The sequence below is a fragment of the Microcaecilia unicolor genome, chromosome 5 (genome assembly GCF_901765095.1).
Source record: "Microcaecilia unicolor chromosome 5, aMicUni1.1, whole genome shotgun sequence".
Classification (NCBI taxonomy): Eukaryota; Metazoa; Chordata; class Amphibia; order Gymnophiona; family Siphonopidae; genus Microcaecilia; species Microcaecilia unicolor.
In genome coordinates, this window is record NC_044035.1 from 136,183,161 (window position 1) to 136,206,797 (window position 23,637).

General features: G+C 44.7%; 1 long non-coding RNA gene across 1 annotated transcript; it reads right to left on the reverse strand.

The window, feature by feature from the left end:
• Window positions 1-74: 74 nt before the first annotated feature.
• LOC115470313 lies at window positions 75-22,995 on the reverse strand. Its single transcript, XR_003942180.1, has 3 exons — window positions 22,868-22,995; window positions 1,895-2,050; window positions 75-241 (listed from the first exon to the last, which is right to left on the reverse strand). It is a non-coding gene; the product is annotated as an uncharacterized LOC115470313 (long non-coding RNA).
• Between the last annotated feature and the right edge of the window lie 642 nt (window positions 22,996-23,637).

Below are 23,637 nucleotides of genomic sequence, written 5' to 3' on the forward strand. Positions count from 1 at the left end.
GACCCCCCTCGCTGTGTGCTATAGATGTAAGATGTTAGGTCTAATACATTACTGGTTTCTGTATTTACAGTTCTGGTATTAACCAAGTCTCCAGGTCATTTTCATGTCCCGCTGCTCATCACGTTCAGGAGAGCTTTGTGGTACAAGGTGATGTGTTATATGACAGATCTCCCAGGAGCTCTGCAGCCATAGGGAGCAATTGATTTTAACCAAGAGCTGATCTCTCAAAGTCCAGAATAAACTGCCAGACAAATAAAAAAAAAAAAGGAATGCACAAGCATTAGTAGCTATATGTATGTATGTGTGTGTATATATATATATATATATATATATATATATATATATATATATATAAGTTTGTTAGCTAAAACAAATAAAATCATTAGGAACTTTGTTTTAGATATTCAGACAGCAGTTGTACATTCTGAATCATGATAAATGTACAGGGTGAGGTTAAAAAAAAAAAATGTAACCCCCTAGAGAATTGGAATTTCAATGTGAAATTTTACAGCAAGTGGAATGAGATTAGTTTTAAACACGGCAAAGTTACAGACCTTTTAGTGTGACCACCTGACGATTTTCACTTTGCACTATAAAACTACTATTATTGGAAACAAAAATGGTGTACATCTTACTGTTAATGATGTCACAGTGGTGTAGGCTTTTGTATGGGGAGCAATGTTGGAGGTCTATCACAAGCTCCACCCAAAGCTGCAAAGAATCGCCAAACTCAAGGAAGCGCTGCCTGCCAGAGGAACTGATTGACAAGGCTGTTAAGAACTTCTCAAATCGACTGCAAGCCTGTGTTAAAGCTGGGGGTGGACACTTAAGCATTTACAGTAACTGCAAAATTCTGACACATGCCGGCCGATATCTAAAACCATTTAATGAGCCAGGGACAGCTCCTGGCCAGTTAGATGGTACTTAATCAGCTATTCGGTGATATTCAGCGGGAGATAGCTGGCTATCTACTGCTGAATATTACTGGTTAACAGTTCGCCGGTTATATCATGCGATACAACTGGCTATTTGCTGATATTCAGTGCATCGCTAGCTACATTTGGCAGGCAAAATAGGCCACCGAAATAGCAGGCCTATCTTTGACTAGATTCAACTTAACCGGCAATGCTGAATATCAACTTGGCCGGTTAAGTTGAAACTGGCCAAAGAACACCTGGATACTCAAGGGCCCTTTTACCAAGCTGTGTAAGCGTCTACGCGCAGCCAACGTGTGCCAAAATGGAGTTACCGCCCTGCTACCTCGTGGCTCTTGCAGTAATTACATTTTTTGGATGCACGTATTGGACATGCACCAAGTGGCATTTGACCAGGGCTTTTTTTGAGGGGGTACTGAGTACTGGCACCTTTTCCATTGTCTGCTAAAATTGACCCATGGACCCCAAATTTTAATGAAAGTGTTCAGGCTCTACACACCAATTCTGCCTTGTCATAGATTCTGTGACTGGTTGTAGGGGTTCTGGCTATTGTGGGATGAGTCCCTCAGTGATAACCCCACCCTTGAAGGGTTGCCCAGCATTTGAGTACCGGCACCTTTTTTAAAAGAATAAACACACTGCATTTGACGCATGTAGGTCATTAGCGCCCGGTTACTGTGTGAGACTTTACCACTAGGGTCAATGGCTGGCGGTAAGGTCTCAGACCGAAAATGGATACACGGCAATTTTCATTTTGCCACACGTACATTTCCAGCAAAAATTTTAAAAAGGCATTTTTTACAGTTGTGCTGCAAAAATGGTTCTGCGCGGACCCAAAACACACATCTCCACTACCACAGGCCATTTTTCAGCGTGCCTTTGTGAAAGGGCCCCTCAATGTCTTCACAAGCTGGGTTTTGAATAAAAGAAAGACTGCATGTCAGTGTTGGTATGGTTACCTTTATTTCCAGATGAGTCCCATAGCTAAATTTCTGGGGGCAGTTTGTTATGGCTCTCATTTGCACATGTAGAAAACATTTGCCGGACATGGACTTCTAACTCAAGAGAATTCCAAAACATGAAGATAGGATTATAGCAAAAGGTTTGCACCACATCTATACAAAGAAAAAGCAAAAACATAAGATTAGATTTGAAGGGAAAAGTATGGAGATGTAGGAATAAAAACCAAAGGGAAGGAGTAAGAGTTTATGATTTGAGGATGCCAGCCTAGCAGTGGTTAGTTCCATTCCATGCTTTCCTAATAAGCCTGCAAGTAACTGATGCAATAGGAGTCCCATGATGCTAAAAGTCTCATGATACTAAATCGGAGCCATAAAGAAGTCTGGTTAGAACTGTGAATTTAATTAAACAGATTAGAGTCATGCAGTAAGACTTTATGACAAATCATTCAGTTCAGCTTCAGGCTTTATATAGTATTAGGTGGGAGAGACTGGAAGTGTAACTAGAATCAAACTAAAACAGGAGAAAAGTGACACTGTAGAAAACGAAAGAGAGTAAAAAAAAAAAACCTTTTTGATTTATTTTAAGCTCTTTACAAAGCAATCTTTTAAGGCCCTCTTGTTGTCAACTGGAGTGCCAAATTTACACATTTAGTAGAGGAAAATAGGAGCCATTAATCATTATTTTGATGTCACAAAAGGAAGAACACACCATGATGCAGTAACAAAAAGGATATAGACATGATCACAACTGAACCTCCAGCATATCCCTCACATGAACTGGTCCAAATTTCTGATTTCCCAAAGAGACCAATGAATTAAGCTACGCTGAACGTCACAAACGCAGGTGCCGATTCATTTTTCCATGCATATTATTTCATGCACTAGTGTTATATATTTAAAAATGCACCCAGTGGGACAATAATGCATATGCATTGCCTACAGATCTTATTGCAAAAACCTTAACCCTTGGAGCAGGGACCCATTCAACCAGGCATGCCCCTCCCCCTCCCACTTACTTTGCTTCCCCCCCCCCCCCCCCCATACGTCATCAATCAATAACTCTTCTGCACACAATTGTGGATTAACCATAGGCCGCAGCTTGATTTATTAACAATTTAAAACTTTCAATTAACATCAGTAAAGGATAACCCCAGCCCCGAGCTATAGTTGTCAAAGCATAACATCAACAGCTGCCCCCCTCCGCCGTTCGCCTTGATAGCTAAAGCAGCACCTTCCACTTCTGGCTGTCACCACAACTCTTACTCTTCCCGGCTCCGCCCTAACAGCAAGAGCCCTGGCCTGTATGGACCTCCACACATTTATTCCAGGTCACCCGACCCACCTTTAATGCCCTGGCTCATCCCCATGAGCCATTGCTCATGTAGCTCGGGATTTTGCCGCTGCGACAAATCCAACACCATTCACCTGAAAAACAGAATTCTACAACACAACAAAGGAAGCCTCACCCCCTCAATTAAATGTGAGGGTGGGTGGGAGGGAGGGCAAAGCCACCTCCGAGAATCAGGAAACACCCTGAGCCTCGGAGAAAGCCCAGCTTTTATTCCCTCCCCTACTACCCCGCCCCCTGCAACATCTCCTCCAATCGAAAGCAAGAATCAGGCTCAAGGGCTGGCTGGCTTCTTTTAAGCCAACCAATCCTTCCAGCCTCCGAGCCCTCCGGCCGAGAACACTAACCCCCCACCCCTCACCCCTCACCCTCATGCACTCTCTTCTTTCTGCCCAGAATCTTCCCGAACGGGCCCAGCCCTCGTTTATCTGGGCCTGTTGAGACAAGCTCTCGGGCAGGGGTGTGCTGGTAAATTTTTAACAACGGGCTCTCTCTCTGGACATAGCCAGCCCTGAAATTTGGGGGGAGGGGGGAATACATGCCTCTCTCTCCCCTCCCTTGTGCAGGAACACTAGACATACCTTTGCCGAGCCCCACCAGCCAATAAATGGACTGCCACCATTCTCTGCTGCTTGTTTCTGGCTCTGAGCAGCATGATGGAACCTTCTTGCGCTTGCAAGAAAAGTCCCAGCCTGATGCTCAGAGCCAGAAACAAGGAGCAGGGAGCAGCAGCAGTCTATTTACTTGGCTGGTGGGGCCAGCATCACTGCCAGCAAAGTAAAAGAGAATTCAGGAGGGGGCCCAAGCCTACATTTTGGGAGTCAGTTGTTGGAATAGCCATGGGGAGGCCTACTTTAACAACCGGCTCCCAAAATTCTTAAAAACTTAACAAACGGCTCTTGCGAGCTGTGAGAGCCCGCTCCAGCACACCACTGCTCTCGGGCCTTTCTTAAGTGTGCTTCCAGGAAATGCAGTTTGGGGCCCTTTTACTAAAATGCATTAAGCACTTATCCCTACATTCAATAATTGGCATTAAAAATTCGGTGCTGAATAGTATTCTATAATGGGTGCTCCGGAATCAGTGCCCTTTATAGAACAGCACGTAGTGCCATGATCCATGCACAACTCTGGGCACGAAAATTTACACGAACTGAAACCGGTATAAATCATGGTGCGCAAGATAAGCGCAGATTCATACTATTCTGTTCTATTTATTTATTTCCCCTGCTTGATATACTGTGTGGGGCCTAGCCAAGGCTTCAATGCGGTTTACAAAAACAAATTAAACACTAGGGCATAGAAGAAAAAGAGGAATGGAAAAGAGGGGGAAAAAAGAATAAAAATGGAAAAGGAATGGGGGGGGGTCACCATGGAGTGAGAAGGGGGAGGGGAGGAGACAGAGAAAAGTGGGAGTAAATCAGAAAAATCGAGCGAAAGGGAAGGGATATGAAGGAGGGTCAAATGCAAAGGTGAGTTTTTAGTGCCAGTTTGAAAGATGCAATAGTGGATTGATCCCGAATCTGATGTGGAAGCTCATTCCGGAGTTTAAGACCTAAATAGCTAAAAGCAGAATCTCGAGTACTGGTGAGATGGATAGAAGAGGGTGGTGGTAAGGAAATAAGATTATTATCAGCCGATCTAAGGCAACGTAAAGAAGAGTAGGGAATAAGATACCTGTTCAGATAGAGAGGGGTAGAAAGGGACCTAGATTTATATTTCAACAGTAGAATCTTGAATTTTATTCAGGAGGAAATAGGAAGCCAGTGTTTAGAAATCAGAAGAGGAGTGACATGATCAAAACCTTGTGCACGGTGAAGTAATTTGATTGCTGTTAATTGGATGAGTTGTAAGCGTTTTATATTCTGTAAAATTAGGCCTGCAAGAAGGGAGTTACAATCAGGGGCGGCCCAAGGTAAGATGCCACCTGAGGTGAGCTAAGATGCTGCTGCCCCCCCCCCCCCCCCAGGCCAAGATGCCACTGCTACCCATTTTCTTCCTCCACCCCACTCGTGGCGTTTACTTTGTTTTATCATGTTTCAAAAGCCGACTGCTGCAGCAATTCCCATATGCTGCTCTGCCGCCAGCACTGTCTATTCCCTTTACTGTGGCCGCCTCTGACAAAACAGGAAGTTAAATCAGAGAGGCAGCCACAGTAAAGGGAAGAGGCAGGTGCTGGCAGCAGGGCAGTGTATGGGAATCGCTGCTAATGCTGGTCATTGAAATATGATGAAACAAGGTAGAACGCAGCGAGCAGGGTGGAGGAAGGAAGGGGGAGATGCTGCTCCCCGAAGAGTGCTGCCTGAGGGCCAGATGCACTAAACGAGCCAGCAACGTGGTTTTTAAACTGGTTCTAGCCAGTTCAACGAGCAAGTAGTAAACCGTGACATGCACAAAAGGATTCTCCGAGCCATTTTCCTATCACGGTAGCAACTAACGAAAATTGAATGCAGATGACCAAATTAGTATTATAATGTGTATAAATCGTATTGTAATGAGATGCACTACCATTTTCCGATTGCCTAACCGTGGAAAACCTAACGGGAGGTCTACACCCCTCGTTGGGGCTGTTCACCTCTAAAGACGTCTATAAATTTAATCCCCCCCAAAAAAATCGGGGAAAAGTGCTCGTCAGGGACGTCCTTTACTCAAAACAACAAAAAAAGGATGTCGTACTTCTTAACTCTGGATTCAAAAGCTTCGATAGACACTTCTTCCATACAGTTTATTCCATTAGTGAAGCCAAATGGAAAGGGATTTAAACGTTCTCTTTCCCCGGTGATTTTTAAAAGCTGATTGTAGTTTTGTACGGAAGGGGAGGGGGAAGTAAATCTAAAATTCAGATGTGAGCAGTGTCAGCATTTCTCCTGGTCCCCGGTGTATGTTTAATGTCTTTTTTTTCAACAAGCTTTCTGTTATAACCTGTTTTTTGTTTAACAGTCCTGCTGACTCGCAGCCAGTGAAAGCCATCCCTTTCCCAGCTTGCCTGCTTCGGGGGTGGGGGGAGGCTTGGGAGTCCCAGCAGCATGTGAACACAGCTCTGCTTGATGCCACCCACGGCCTCTCAGCCAATCACAGTGCATTTAGCTGACACCAGTGACAGCTAAATGCGCTGTGATTGGCCGAGAGAGATCTGGAGGAGCTTTTTTTCTTGTCTCATCCAAGTGTTCGTCAGGGACGTCTTTTTTGGTTTTGTGAATGAAGGACGTCCATGTTAGGCACTTTAGAAGGACGTCCCTGACGAGCACTTGGATTCCCTCACAGCAGCCCCGAGAGAGTATTGCTAACCTGTGAAATACGCCTAGACTTGAGTGAAGGACGTCCATAAAGGACGTCCTTGGCATGCGCAGAGCAGCCAGCATAACGCTTGGTGCTCTGCGCATGCTCAGCTGGCCGACCGGCTTGGAAGGAAATCCCATGCAAATGAGCTAGCAGCGACCAGCTCATTTGCATGTGATTTTCTTGATGCATGCCCGTTTCTTACCGATTCACTAAGGAATCAGTAAGGGAAGGGCTTTAACGATTGTTGTAGTGCATCTTCCCCTGAGGCCCCCGCCTCAGGTGGCCTAATGGTTAGGCCGCCCCTGGTTACAATAGTCCAACCGGGAAATAACCAGTGCATGTATAAGTGAACGTAAAAATGTGGTAGGAAGGATGGGGTGGGCACGTGGAAGATGAAGAGCAAAAAAGGAAGCACGAAGAATCGAATTTATGTGAGGATTGAAGGATAGAGCAGTCAAATGTGACACCCAGAATCTTGACTGAGTCTTTGAAATCTAAGCTAATGCACGAGGAGTTACACCAACTGAAACCTGGTGTAAATCACGGCAGGGGCGTATCTGCGTGGGGCCTCAGGGGCCTGGGCCCCCGCAGATATTGCCCTGGACCCCCCTACCGCCATCAACCCTCCCCCGCTGCCGTTGCTTACTTTTGCTGGCGGGGGACCCCAACCCCCGCCAGCCGAGGTCCGCTTCCACCTGCCGCTGCCTTAAAAACTACTTCTTCAGCTGGCGGGGGACCCCAAACCCCCGCCAGCCGCCCTGAGGTGTTTAAAATTCATCTTCGGCCTCCGTGGCCGTGCTGCTGTTGATAGGAGCTGTTGAATCCACTTCGGAGTCTGACGTCGCAGCACGTACAACGTACAACGATGTCAGACTCCGAAGTGGATTCAACAGCTCCTATCAACAGCAGCACGGCCACGGAGGCCGAAGATGAATTTTAAACACCTCGGGGCGGCTGGCGGGGGCTTGGGGTCTCCCGCCGGCTGAAGAAGTAGTTTTTAAGGCAGCGGCAGGTGGAAGCAGACCTCGGCTGGCGGGGGTTGGGGCCCCCCGCCAGCAAAGGTAAGCAACGGCAGCGGGGGAGGGTTGGCGGCGGGAGGGGGGTGGAGAGAGTCATTAGTGGCGGTGGGGGCTCTGACAATGGCGGGGGGGGGGGTCGGTGGCAGCGGGGGGGGGGGCTAAAATGTGCCCCCTCCCTCTGGCTCTGGCCCCCCCTACCGCCGGAGTCCAGATACGCCCCTGAATCACGGTGTGCAAGATAAGCGCAGATCCATACTATTCTATTCTATTTATTTCAGGGGAACACTGCTGATCCTTTCATGCACCTCCCATGGCCATGCGTTCTTAGCAGGTCTACGCCGAAACACTTACGCACCCATTTATAGAATAGTGCCTAAGTATGTTTTCATGCAAATCTGTCATTTCTGTCCCGTTTCAGCGCCTTACATGTGTTAGATCGCCTTCCCACTCTGAAAATTCAGCACAAAAATAGTGCCTAATGTTCAGCACCGTCTATAGAATTTCCCTGTTAATATGTGAAGTAGCAATCATTAAAAGATACCGCACAAGCACACCAGCTATTACCTACCATGCTGGGTTTGCAGTTTGCATGTGGTAATTTTTCACATTAAGGACCAAATTCTATAAATAGCGCCAAAAAATCAGAGCCGAAAAAAGCGTTAATCGCTGTTCTATGAGGCACTATTTATAGAATATGCTTAGCTCCGGGATCAGTGCCTAACTTTAGACGCCAGGATTTCCACCAAATGAACCCTGGTGTAAATCCTCATGCCTAAATTAGGCACAAATCCCCCTTATTCTATAATAGCATGTATAAATTATAATGCCCCTGATCTGCCCATGACCCTCCCACAGATGCACCCCCTTTTTGGAGCCACGTGTCATTTTTTAATATAATTTTAATGAAATTTACACAAGCATATTACTTGTTACAGAAACACAGAAAGAAATATTCAACATAAAAAAACTTCAAGCTCAAAAAGGAAAAAACAATTAAATCTATACAAATTATTCAAACTTCCTTAGACCACTAGAATATAGGGGAGTGGTACAAAAGGGAGAAGGAAATCCCATTAAGGAAACAAAAAAAATGGAAGCAAAGGCTATAACACCATACATAGCAACAATAGTATAGTCCAGTGTTCAATTCTGGTTCACCGCACCTCAAAAAAGATATAGTGGAATAAGAAAAGGTACAGAGAAGGGCGACGAAATTGATAAAGGGGATGGGATGACTTCCCTATTAGGAAATGCTAAAGCGGTTAGGGATCTTCTGCTTGGAGATATGATAGAGGTCTATAAAATAAAGAGTGGAGTGGAAAAGGTAGACGTGAATCGCTTGTTTATGCTTTCCAAAAATACTAGGACTAGGGGGCACACGTTGAATCTACAAAGTAGTAAATTTAAAATGAATCGGAGAAACTTTTTCTTCACTCAACGTGTAATTACAGTCTGGAATTTGTTGCCAGAGAATGTTGTAAAAGCAGTTAGTTTAGTGGGGTTTAAAAAAGGTTTGGATGGTTTCATAAAGGAAAAGTCCATAGACTATTATTAAAATGGACTTGGGGAAAATCCACTGCTTATTTCTAGGATAAGCAGCATAAAATGTATTGTACTTTTTTGGGATCTTGCCAGCTACTTGTGACCTGGATTGGTCATTGTTGGAAACAGGATGCTGGGCTTGATGGGCCTTCAATCTGTCCCAGTATGGCAATACTTATGTACTTATACACTTAAGTACTTAGTTATTTAACAACCTTCTTGAGTTCCAGGAAGGATTTCAAATGTTGAGGGGCAAAAAAAAAACAAAAACATACTTCAAACCGAGCCACATGAAAAATTTATGCATGAATCCCTGCAACTAAAATGCACCCATAAATTTTAATTGCCAATTAGCACCAATAATTGATCATTAGCACTCAATGGTCTGTGTTAATTGGCTTGCTATTCAATTAAATTGTGCGTGCAAATTTAAGCGCCATTTATAGAATTTCATGGTAAGTGCTTTGTGTTAGGAACTAGGTGGGGAATGAGTGATGAATGGGTATGGATAGCATCAGCAGCGTAGCAAGGGCAGGGCAGTGGGGGCGGTCCGCCGTGGGTGCACACTGCTGGAGCACGCCGCTGGAGAGGTGCAGAGAGCAGCCGCATACCTGTTGGCTCCGCTATTTCCCTGCTCCCTGTGCCCCGGAACAGGTTACTTCCTGTTCCGGGGCAGAGGGAGCAGGGAGCCAGCGGAGCCGATAGTCGCGCGGCTGCTCCCAGCAGCCAAGGATGAACCCGGGGGGTATCATTGCGCCAGGAGGGGTGCGCATCGGCGATCCGCCCAGGGTGGCAGCCAACCTAGGATCGTTACTGGATAGCATACAGTGGTTAGTGCAGGGTAAATACTGCATGCTGTCAGTTGTGTGCCTAGCTCAGCTTCACTAGTTCAGCTGTGCTACTTGTGACCAGGTTCTACACACACTAATGCATATATCCATGCTTTAATTGTAGAGAATATGCTGGGCACACCTCCAATAATTTGCGACATTCATACCTATGCATTAAGGAGTTCTTTTACAAAGGCGCGCTAGTGTTTTTAGCGCATGCTAAAAAAGCATGCGCTAAATGATAGAGAGGTCCAAATATTCCTATGGGCATCTGTAGGATTTAGTGCGCATTAATCATTAGCACACACTAAAAATGCTACCACACCTTTGTAAAAGACCCCCTCAGTGAAAAAATTAACACAATTTAGTAAAAAAAAACCTTAAATTTATTTATTTTTCCATTTTTTTCTTTTCCCTGTCAAGGATCGTATAACATTTAAAATTTGCACCCTGGTGCATAAAATCCTCTACGGCGAAGCTCCAGCTTATATGGATAATCTTATCATCTTACCACCCAGGAATTCTTACAAATCTTCTCGTTCTTACATCTTCACTACCCCACATGTAGTGGCCTCACGTATAAAACCAGCTACGCATCTACCTTTCCCTATATGAGCGCACGATTGTGGAATGGTTTACCCAAATCAGTTAAAACTACTTCCGAACAACAGGCTTTCAGAAGACCACCTTATTTAGAAAAGTTTACACTACAGTCCCGCATTGCATTAGTGACTCCTGAACTGTTACTGTTATGCGGCCGTATTGAATTCTTCTGCATCTTTCTCCTTTCTTCCCCTCTGTCATTACTCACCAACTACTTCACACTTAATGTATCTGATTGTTTGTTACTAGATTGATGTAAGCCTTTTTACACTGATGTTAGCCTTTTTGAACTAATGTAAGCCACATTGAGCCTGCCCATGGGTGGGAAAGTGTGGGATATAAATGCTATAAATAAATAAATTATATCATTTGTTTGTTTTCATTGTTTATATATTTCATAAGGGTTTTGCAAAGTCGTTTTCACAAAGTACTTTAACATTGTGTCCCTAACTAATGCACTGTTTTACATCATTTTGGTTTGAAGTCACATATTAGTGTACAGAGAAGGGCAACCAAATGACAAACATAAATATAACAGCTCCCCTATGAGGAAAAGCTAAAGAGGTTAGGGCTCTTCCAGTGCAGAGAAGAGATGACTGAAGGGAGATATGATAGAAGTGTGTAAAGTATAATGAATGGAATAGAATGGGTTAACATGAATCACTTATTTCCTCTTTTCAAAAGTACAAGGACTAGGGGGCACCCAATGAAGTCACTGTAGTACATTTAAAAACAATCAAAGAAAATATTTCTTCACTCAACATATAATCATGTTCTGGAATTCATTACCAGAGATTGTGGTAAAAGCCATTAGTGCAGCAAGAGTGAAAAAAGGTTTGGACAAGTTCCTAAAAGAAAAGTCCATAAACTATTATTAAGGTGGACTTGGGGAAAATCCACTGCTTATTCCTGCGATAAGCAACACGAAACCTATTATGGAAAAGGCCGCCGCAGCATTGCGCATGGCCGAAGATTAACGTGGCAGTGGCCACATGGAAGGTTGTCACTGCCATTATCCTCCTCCTTCTCTCCCCATGGCTGGCCTGGGCCCTTTTCGTCAGCGGTGACATGGAGGGGCGGAGCCAGGCAATTGGTGGGCCATGGGTTAAGGGGCGGGACCGAGGAGAATGCCCGCAAATTTTGAATGCAGCAAGGGAAGCTGGGTTCTTAGCTTCTCTTGCTGCTGGCGCTTGGGTTTTGCTATGGTGTTCACCGCAGTTTTTTTCTTCTCCAGAGTCATGGTTTTTTTGCTGAGGTTTTCACTGCTTTTCTTTTATCTCCGCTGTCTTCTCTTGCTCTCACATGTCCCTTCACATGTCCCTTGAGCCAGATCACCCGGGCACTTGCAGCTTGCCATCCACAGTGGGGAAATGCCGAACAGGGCCCTGTGGTGAGTCATATTATGCAGAGGAACAAGGGCCAGACTGTACGGCTGCCCAAGAGGGCCATGGGATGGAGGGAATCCAACTGCAGCTTGCACTGTTCCACTAAGATGATGAAACTTGAGGCTTAGGGGCTCTGTTTGGACCAACTTAGTAACCTTTGCAGAGAGCAGTGGTGTCGACATCAACTCTACTTTTCCCTGATGGGGTAACAATTCAGCAGTGGACTCAACTCCTCTCCATAACAACTTCTGTCTCTGCTACCAGAAATCACATCATATTAAAATAAAGATGAGGGAGCTCCTGCCACATGTTGCCACCCCTGCAGCTACAGTTTCCTTACTGAGGGTTCCCCCTTGGGGCTCCGGTCTCCTGCTGCATACAACCATGCCACGTGGTACAAAGAAGCAACCCAAAAAGACTAGTAATAAAAAATATACACCTCATCTACACTGATATTGCAGCCCCAGTACCTGTTCTGTACCCAGACCCAGATCCTGACCCTTCCCCTGCATCAAAACATCTGAGAAGACCACCCAAACAGTACATCAACTCAGCGGACCTGTCTCTCCCATGGTCATTGCTTCAGCCTGCTTCACCTGTGCCTCAAGAGGCACCAGTATCTCTCGCATAGCAACAGAAATTCACACTTCTCCTGAGATATCTGCGGTGGAGATGATCACAAGCTCAGAAACTGGCCACAGATTCTTCTCCCCCCCATCTGCCACACATGAGTCCAGTTTGCATAACCCGGAATAGCAACCTAATCTACCAGGCCACTCCCATGTTGCCTCTCCTAGACCACACAGAAAAGTTTTTCTGTCTCACGAGCAGTGCACTGCCTCTCCTCCATATTTCCACTACCACACTGAAGAATATCAATGGAGGATAAAGAGTCCATCCTACAGATCACATAGGCACAATACTTACTACTGGTACTCTCCAAGTTACCAGGAGTCACCTCAGAACCAGCCCCCGGTGATACACCCCCGACTACCACCAGTTACCACGTGCTAGCTGGGATCACCACTCAGACCTTGAGCTTATTTACCACTCATCTCCTCATCTGCCTTGCACCCAGGGCACCTCCAGAAGATGCTCACCAACCACACCTCCACTAAGCGAAAAACAGCAATACATAGGACCGCCAACACTGAGCTGCATGCCTCCAGCCGCTGCAACTATATCCACATCTGTTCCAGCTAAGGTGGATTCTCAATTGGCATTGCCATCTCAACAATCTGAACTTCCAAGTCTATCAGCTATCCCATCAGTTTCCTGTGTGGCAGCAACAACCTCTTCAAATACTGTTATTGAGCCCAATGCCAGAACTACACAAAGAGCAAAAAATGGTAGGAAGGGCAAGCACTCCAGGAGGTCCTCTTCCTATTCATCCAGCTCTAGCACTTCCTCCTGTACTCCCTCCCCATCCAGAGAGTTAGTGCCGCAAACTGCACACAGTTGTTCACATGGATCCAAAACAGCAGAACTTTGGGAAAGCGTACACAGGTCTCTCATAAAGAAAGTACTGCGTATGGAGTACTTCCATATATTCAAGCTGCTCAAGAACTGCAAACAATGGAACAGAAGAAGAGGGCTAAGCAATGTGACATGTTTCAAGGCAACAAGCCAGTAGCAGGTAACCTCCTCAACTGAGTGCTTTCATTTGTCCAAATGATTAGCATCATCACCAGGAAGCAACCGCAGCAGATAGGGCCCATGCTTTATTATTTGTACCACATCCTTGGCATTTACAAGTTTCATGATGGCTCGGCTTGGCTGGCATACAATGAGCACTTTTGCGATAAGATGCATGCAAGGTCCTACTTGACCTAGGACAAAGAAGATGGCAATCTATGGCATAAGAACGTGTTAGTGGGTGCCGTTCTAGACACATCCAGATGTCCCTTTCTTATTTTACCCCCTATGCGGCAACAAGGAGGCCCTTCTTCATGCCTAGGGACATGTGCTGGCACTACAACAAAGAACACTACTGTGCTACATGCCTCGCAGCATGCCCATGGTAGTTCTTTGTGTGTTAGTAAAAGGGCCCCATAATGAGTAGTTGCAAAGCTCACTGATACGTTTCCCCATGAACTTTCCACTAGTTTTTATATACTTGTTTCAATTCTCACCCTAACTTTGCCCCCAGAGGATAAATGCACATGCATTATAGAAACATAGCAGCAGAGAAAAGTGAATGCAGATAAAGACAATATGGCCTTTCCAGTCTGCCCAGCCATGCCATCTACTCTCTGCTTCCCCCCCCCCCCCCCCCCCCTTGGAGATCCTATGTACTTATCCTGAACTTTCTTGAATTCAGACACACTTTTCACCTCCACCAGGAGGCTATTCCATGCATTCAGCACCGTTTCCATGAAGAAGTATTTCCTCAGGTTACTTCCGAGTCTATCCCCTTTCACCTTCATCTCATTCCCCCTCAATCCACAGCTTCCTTTTGTGGATAGGGTGAGCAGTTTTGCAAGAATTCATTTTCACAGGTAAAACGCTACTTCATCTGGCTTCACAACTGTGCTTTAATCCAAAAAGAACAAATCAGGAGTGGACTGACCATTTGGGCAACCAGGGAGTGCCCAAACCTAGATGCTCTCCCACTCCCCCCCCCCCCCCCCCCCCCACACACACACTACATCCTCAGTGGGCCCTCCCCGGTACCACCTCGAAGAGCCCTGGTGGTCTAGTGGCTTCTGCGGGGGGGCAGGAAAGAACAAAAATCTTTCCTGCCCGCTACCACTATTCTGCCTGGTGCCTCCGTGTTTTAAAAATGGCTTCCAAGACTCCCTGCATAAATCTCGCGAGACTATCAAGACACCGCAGGAAGTCTCGGCACCCATTTTGAAAACACAGCAGCACCAGGCAGAATAGCAGTAGTAAGCATGAAAGAGTGGGGTTCTTTTCTGCCCCTGAAGATACCACTTTACCACCAGGGCCCTTCAAGGTAGGACCGGGAACTCAGAAAGGGCCCACTGAGGCTTAGGGGAGTAGTGTGTAGGAGAGGGGTGGCGGCTGCGGTGGTAGGGGGGGGCTGTAGTGTGGTGAGGGGGGCTGTGGCGATGGAGGGCGGTGGCAGTGCAGACCCAATGATCCTTACTGCCCGGGAGACCAGGTCATTGTCAGTCCACCCTGGTACAAATCGAGAATTGGGAATGCGAAAGGCCAAAGGTCACCTACCCTTTAGAAAGGGGTGAACTGATAACTATCAATGAGGAGAGGGGCCCAAGGGTCATCATCTATAATAAAAAGAAGGACCCTAAGAGTACAGGGCCTTTTGCAACATCTCCTATCGACCCTGCTTAAGGCCAGCCTTGGTCAACTCTTACATCCACAGTCTTGAACAGTGGTAGTACCCACCAGTTAGTCTGGTTTTCAGATTGCCTCAATGAATATGCATGAGAGAGATTTGCATGTTCTGAGTCCATGGAATGCAAATCTCTTTCTTGTATAGTCATTGCAGACATCCTGAAATGCAGAATGGCTGGGGGGTACTCAAAGAACAGCTTGAGAAACTGTGATCTAGGATGTTGTCTAGAAATAAAAGGATGTTTTTGTGCTGGTCAAAAACTGGCTGTGTTTATGGCTAATGTCACTAATCTTTTAAATGAAGGAGAGGTTTCAACATCCCTTTTCTCTGAGAAATAACCATCTACATCAAAGACATGAAATCTAAGTTCACGCTCTTTCCTTCACTGCTAAGCTTTCAAACTTAAAGGATAACAATGACTAATTATTATTTAGTCTGATTCTGATGGAACAGTGACCCAAATGCCTACAAATTACAGGACATGGATTTCCAATATGTACCACACCATAAATGGCCAGTATTGGTCTTCTATGAAGTCTTGATTAGTTAGATTTCTGCTGCTAAGCCCAGTTTCAATCTCATTCATCTTTGTACTATAGCCACCTTCAAAACCAGGGGCACAGCCATATAGCCAATTTTCAGTGGACCTGGGCCTAAGGTGGGTGGACAGAAGAACCTCACACCCGCCCCCACCCCACAGGCAATATGGGCTCTCTCTCTCCTGCCTGCCCACATGTCATACAGTCTCTCAAACACACACACTCCCCCCTACCCATGTACCTTTAAAATAGCAGACCTTCACCAGCAGCAAGCACCAGCTGCCGACCCAACAACCTTCCCTCTGATGTAACTTCCTGTTTCCGCATAGGTAGAAGTATGTCAGATAGAAGGTTAAGGAGCCGAAGGGAGCAGTTAGTACCAGTTGCTGTTCACTGCCAGGGAAGAAACATCAAAACATAGAAAAATGTAGACAGATAAAGACCATATGGCCTATCTAGTCTGCCCATCTGTGCATCTACTCACCCTATCCCTTAGAGATCTTATGTACTGGTCCCAAGCTCTCTTGAATTTAGATACTGTTTTCATCTCCATCACTTCCACCGGGAGACCGTTCCACAAATTCACAACCCTTTCCATTAAGAAGTATTTCCTCAGGTTACTTCTGAGTCTATCCCATTTCACCTTCATCTTGGGACCCCTTGATCCAGAGCTTCCTTTCAATTGAAAGAGGCTCACTTCCTCAGCATTTGTGCTGCATATGTATTTAAATGTCTATCATATCTCCCCTCTCCCACCTTTCTTCCAAAGTATACATTGAGATCTTTAAGTCTGTCCCCATACACTTTATGACAAAAACCACTGACCATTTTAGTAGCCACCCTCTGGATCGACTCCATCCTGTTTATATATTTTTGAAGGTGTGGTCTGCAGAATTGTACACAATATTCTAAACTAGTAATCACCTTCTGCCATTAATGTTTTTAAGGGAAGTTCCAGCGTCCCCTTCCCTCCCTCCCTCCCAGTTCCAGGGCCCCCCTCCCTTCTTCACATTTCCAGGGTCCCCCCTCCCTTCTTCCCAGTTCCAGGGTCGTCGTCCCTCCCTCCCTTCCAGTTCCAGGCCCCCTCCCTCCGAATTTTAAAAGTCATCCTGACTTACCTCGTCGGGGTTACGGCAGCTGGCAGCAGTGGTAAAAGGATTGCAGGCTCGGCACTTACTTCAGTTTTCTCTTCTCTGTCTCTCAGCTCTGGTCCTGCCCTCATTTCCTTTTTCCGCAAGGGCGGGACCAGAGCTGAGAGACAGAGAAGGGAAAACTGAAGTAAGTGCCGAGCCTGCATGCTTGTTACCACGCGAGGTAAGTCAGGATGACTTTTAAAATTCGGAGGGAGGGGGCCTGGAACTGGAAGGGAGGGAGGGAGGGACAATGACCCTGGAACTGGGAGGGAGGGGGGACCCTGGAATTGGGAGGGAGGGAGGGGGGACACTGGAACTGGGAGGGAGGGGGGACGGATGACGACCCTGGAACTCGGAGGGAGGGAACGAACTTCCGGTGGGTGAATATGCAGCCTTCCCTTCCCTCCGAGGGCGGGGCACTGAGAGAGAGTACGAGGCATGTGGTTGGTCCCTTCTCATTCTGACATCGCGTTTCTTTCCCTGGCAACTATACAGCGTTCCCTTGAGGGCGGGGCGATTACGGACACTACATAGCTTCACTGCCACACTGCCACGGAGTCAGCTTCAGAACGTTGGAGGTGCAAATTATTGTATTAGATGAGGTCTCACCACAGTCATATACAGGGGCATCATCACCTCCTTTGTCCTATTGGCCATTCCTCTGCCTATGCACCCAAGCATCCTTCTAGCTTTTACCGTTGCCTTTTCTACCTGTTTGGCCACCTTAAGATCATCATATACAATTCCATTCAAGTCCCGCTCCTCTTTCATGCACAAAAGTTCTTCACTCCTTAAACTATTCCATTCCCTTGGTTTTTTGCAGCCCAATTGCATGGCCCTGCATTTTTAGCATTAAGTATGACAAATTCCAGACCATTTATCTAGCTTTCCTAAGTTCTTCCTTATGCTATCCACACCATCAGGGGTGTCTACCCTATTCCAGGTTTTGGTATCCATCTGCAAAGAGGCAAACCTTACCAGATAGCCCTTCAGCAATATCGCTTAAAAAATGTTTAAAAGAACCGACCTAAGAAATGAACCTTGTGGCACACCTTTGGTACCATCCTTTTCCTCAGAAAGAGCTCCATTTACCACTAGTCTCTTTCACTCAACCAGTTCCTAACTCAATTAGTCACTTTAGGGCCCATACCGAGAGCACTCAGTTTATTTATTAGTTGTTCATGCAGAACCAAGTTAAAGGCTTTGCTAGAATCTAAATATACCACACCTAGCATTTTCCTCTTGATCCAACTCTCTGGTTACCCAGTCAAAAAAATGAATTAGAGTTGTCTGACAAGACCTGCCTCTAGTGAAACTTTACTATTCTTTGTTTTGAAAGTGTTTCCGTTAATTTATTTACCACAGAAGTCAGACTTAACCAGCCTATAGTTCCTAACCTCTTCCTTACTTCCACTTTTGTGGAAAGGGACCACATCTACTCTTCTCCAGTCCACTGGGACCACTCCCAACTCTAGAAAAGCATTGAAAAGGTCAGCCAGCATAGCCGCTAGAGCTTTCCAAAGTTCCTTCAATACCCTCATTTGTATGCCATCCGGCCCCATCACTTTTTATCCACCTTTCATTTAGCCAGCTCCTCATGAACACAGTCCTCTGAAAATCATTCAGGAACTACAAATCCTCCATTCTGATTTCTGTTTGTCTTCTGTGGTCCTTCCCCTTTGAGTCTCACAATGCCACTTTTGCACTTCCTCCTATCACTAACAAATCTACAAAATGTCTTGTCCCCTCATTTTACCGTATTGACTATTTTTTCTTCCATTTACGTCTTTGCTTTCCTGACTACTCTACCAGCTTCTCTTAGCTTTTCCAGATATTGTTGTCCATTTTTCTCTTTCTGCGATCTCTTTTAGTTTATAAAGGCTAACCCCTTTTCTTTAACTTTTCAGCTACTACATTTGAGAACCAAAACAGCCTCCTTTTCCTCTTACTTTTATTTACTTTTCTTAAAGAAGATCTGTTGCCCTTAGAATAGCTCCTTTCAGTTTAGCCAAGTGCTTTCCAACTTCCTCTAGATGTCCCCATCCATACAGCAGTTCCTAGAGGTAATCCCCCATCTGAATAAAGTTAGATATTTTTAAGTCTAGAATCATCACTTTTGAATGAACCCTCTCCACACCTATCGTAATATTAAACCACACCATCTGGTGATCACTGAATGCCAGATGATCACATACTGTTAGTAAGTCTCCCTGTTAGTAAGTCTCTAGTATGGTCCCATCCCACATGGGTTCCATTACCAACTGTTGGAATAGTTCCCTCTGTACAGAATCCAGGATCTCCTTGCTTCTAAAAGACCCCACAATAGGGATACCCCAATCAACATCTATATTTTGAATATCCTCAATTAAATCTCTGTTCACGTCTTCTGTCTGTGAAGGAGGCCTATGTATCACACCAATTTATTTATTAGGATTTATTTACCACCTTTTTGAAGGAATTCACTCAAGGCGGTGTACAGTAAAAATAGATCAAACATGAGCAATAGACAATTACAGTAGTAAAAATATTCAAAAACAATACAAAGTATGGCACGGTATACTATTTATAATACCTTAACACACTAAAAACTCCAGTGATGTACCAAAAATGAAGGCTTTGTTCTGTTTCTGTGAGTCTGATGTCCTGCACGTACAACTTGCAGGACGTCAGACTAGAATGAAGCCTTGTGCGGGATTGGGAAGAAAAGGACATCAGCTCGACTGGCGAGGGTTGGGGTCCCCCACCAGCAAAGGTAGGCAACGGCGGGTTGGGGGCAGGAGGGGGGTCAATAGGGTCATCAGCAGGGGGGTCCAGGGGCAAATCTACGGGGGCCCAGGCCCCCGTGGCCCCATACTGACTACGCCACTGATACATTCAGAGGGGTACCTAGCAGTATCATTTGTACCAACATGAATAAGCAGCATTGGATAACAGTCATTAGACTTGATGAGACTCAGCAAACTCTCTGTAACATCTTGAATTTTGGCACCTGGAAACAGCACACCTCCCGAGACGACATGTCTGGTATGCAGATGGACGCCTCTGTACAATTCAGAAAAGAATCGCCAACCATCACTACCTTTCGCCTCTTAATAGTCACTGATCTAGCAACTTTGGGGATTTTGAGCTCCGTTTCCTTCTCTCTCTGGGATGGTCTCACCTCCTCCACTTCCAGGACTGTATATTGGTTCTTCAGTTCGAGGGCAGGTAAAGTCATAGTATTGATCCTGCAGGGTCTCGTGATCTTGCAATAAAAGTACACGGGAGGGATAGTTAGGAATTTTTAGATGGCTGGGGCTTGGGGATCCCCACCAGCCACATCATATGTGTGCTGCTACTGGGTGGACCTGGGCCCACCCAGGCCCACCCATAGCTATGCCATTGCAGTGATTCATCATTTCATTCAGAGGTGTAGTTATCAATGTGACAACCATTACGATGTATTATTTTACCACTAACCTGTGCTATTATAGCACAGATCCCATTTTATGCAATGTGACCTAATTACTAGTAACTGGGGTTAGCAGTAAAATAGCATGTCTTAGCAGTAGCTAACAAAACATTTTGTCCAGCAGATTTATGTGCTGAGACACAAATAAACTCTCTTATTAGGAAGGCTGACCCTATAGAGAGCTACCATTTTCAAAGAAGGCAATGCAGATGCTTGTGTCTAAAACTATTCTCTCTCTCACTATCCACACCCTGCTTATTGTTAGCAGCTGGTTCAATAATCAGGGCTGTCTTTGAGCAAAGTGGGGGTCACCTGGGACTCCACCACCTTTCCATCTTATATTACTGTATAAACTGAACTCTCACAAAAAAAAAAAAAATTCAATCCTCAAAAGTGGGAAGACATTGTTTAGAAAAGTCTTACTCTATAGGACAAAAAAACCCAAACATCATTATCTTTGATACACAGAGACACCCTTGTTTCAAGCCAAATGTATTGCTCAAGCATCAAGTGTTCACTATATTAACAGGTGGAGACAGGACTCTAAGGGGTGTAACTGTTCTCCTATCCTGATAATACAATCATCTTAAGTAGGGCTTGTGCAATTGTTATGCATTGAAGTAGGCAGGGCTGTTGGCTTAACCCATTATTCTTTTAAAAACTGTCCCTATTTTAAAGGAACAGTTGTTATCAATGCCAAATTGCATTTCTATGTGCTTATTGAAGGGAATTTGTATGAGATAAATATGGTTCATGTTTCTAAAGCAGAGTCAACAGACATTACCAGAATGGTTAGCCCAATATCCATATCAATCGTTCATTTTGATTGTTTTTGTTCTTTTTCTTTCTGCTTTTTTTTTTAATGAAGAGTAGTGGCTGTTTGGGCTTGAATATAAAATATGAAAATAAAAAATGATAGACTGACAAAGAACAGTAATGATGCACATGTAGATGCCTTCCTGTCACAGTGACATCAGTATTATGTCCTGTTACAATATCCCGGGTTTTCTTTTGCTAAACGTTTGGTGAACAGAGAATAAGTAAAGAAATATTCTCCATGTTTTTATACATGATTGTCTTTATTCTTCTTTTTCCAGGGACAAAAATGGAAAGAACTTCATTTTACTTTCATTTTATGTTTTTATTACACTTCCTATTTATTTCAGGATTATTTACCACCTTTTTGAAGGAATTCACTCATAGTAGATGATGACGGCAGAAAAAGACCTGCACGGTCCATCCAGTCTGCCCAACAAGATAACTCATATGTGCTACTTTTTGTGTATACCCTACTTTGATTTGTACCTGTGTTCTTCAGGGCATAGACCGTATAAGTCTGCCCAGCACTATCCCCGCCTCCCAACCACCAGCCCCGCCTCCCACCACCGGCTCTGGCACAGACCGTATAAGTCTGCCCAGCACTATCCCTGCCTCCCACCACCGGCTCTGGCACAGACCATATAAGTCTGCCCAGCACTATTCCTGCCTCCCAACCACCAGTCCCGCTTCCCACCACCGGCTCTGGCACAGACCGTATAAGTTTGCCCAGCACTATCCCCGCCTCCCAACCACCAGCCCCTCCTCCCGATCTTGACTAAGCTCCTGAGGATCCATTCCATACCACTCAAGGTGGTATACAGCAGGAATAAGTGAAACATAAGTAACAGACAATTACAGCAATAAAAATATTCAAACAACAATACAAAATATGGCATGGTATGCTGCATTACAATGCCAACACAATACACAATAAAACATTTTAATAGACAGCATAGGGTGTAAGCAAAGAGGGAACATATGGATAGATAAGATAGAATAACAGGAGTAAGAAAATAAGGGACTAGTTAAAGAGAGTTGCAAATGAGGTCAGAATGGTGCTTGAATATTATCTTGGCTAGGGTATTTTGCTTCTGTTATCTTATTGCATACTAAAATTATGTCGTGTGTTAACATTAAAAACAAAATGAAATGACATTTCTTTTTTTGTATCATTTCAGGCAGAAAACAACATAGAATAAAATAATGTTATTTGCCTGTTTTAAAATGACAGCACATCCCTATCTTCTGGTTTTCAGCATTTTTCTCTCTGTAGCATCTCCCAGTGTCGGGAGAAACTTAAAGCAGAATATGAAAGCAATCACTTTAGGTGGACCAATACTGAAATTGTATAGTACTCCTAGTAGGTGATAGGGAACTGTGCCAAAACTTACTGACTCACAAACTGTTTGCACAGCTTTAATCAACGTCCTCAGCCCACGATCAATTCAGGACATGAGAACATTCAACTACACCTCATGAACGCAAGAGGAAAAGATGATTGTATTTCCTAAAGAAAAAAACAGATTTTAGTGTTCTGTTCCTTTACCACTAATATCCAAGATTCATCTGTGTGGAACAGAGGGAGGTCGTTTTAACACGTTTGGCATTAATTGCAAGAATTGTTTTATAATTCTGACATCTTGGCTGTACGAATCAGTACTACACTAAAAAGAAATACGTATTGTACCCGAGATGTAACTCACCTTGAACGTGAATTTAGCAAAAGAAGGTAAAGGAGTTCATTTGTAGCAGAGACTCAGTGTTCCTTGCAGTGGAGCAAAAAGTGTTCTTGCATCTACCAGTAGCTCTGTCTAAATTACTCAAACATTGATCCACACCTCCTGTCAAGTTTAAGACAGTTCAAAAGAAGCAAAACAATCACAATTGCAAATAAAAGAAATACTTTCACTTAACATATAGCTGCTGTTTATGTTAAAAGTGTAAGCAGGTGATAAATAGCATTCACAATTCAAATGTGCCTTTACCCCCAAATTATATAACTGGCGCTCAAAATTGCATGTGCAAATTTGGGCACGTGACCAATTTATGTGTGCAGTTTAATTAACAAGCCAATTAGCGTCAATAATTGGTCACTAATAATCAATTATTGCATTAAATGGTACCAATTAGAATTTACACGTGCTTCTTGCTAGGTGCTATTCTATAAAGATATGCATGTAAATTCTTTAGGGGCCCTTTAACTACGCTGCGGTAGTCTGGATGTATGAAATTGGCATGCGCTGGGCCATTTTTTACCACACCTGGGAAAAGGGCTTTTTATGGCAAGGTAAATGGCCATGCACTAAAATTAAAAGTAGTACGTAGCTATTTACTGCCTGAGCCCTTACTGCCACCCATTGACTTAGCGGCAAGGGCTCATGTGCGGTAATCAGGCAGTGCACACAAATGTGACCGCACTGCCGATTACTGCCAGGAACGTCCCACACTAGCCCAGCAGTAGTGCCAATTTGGG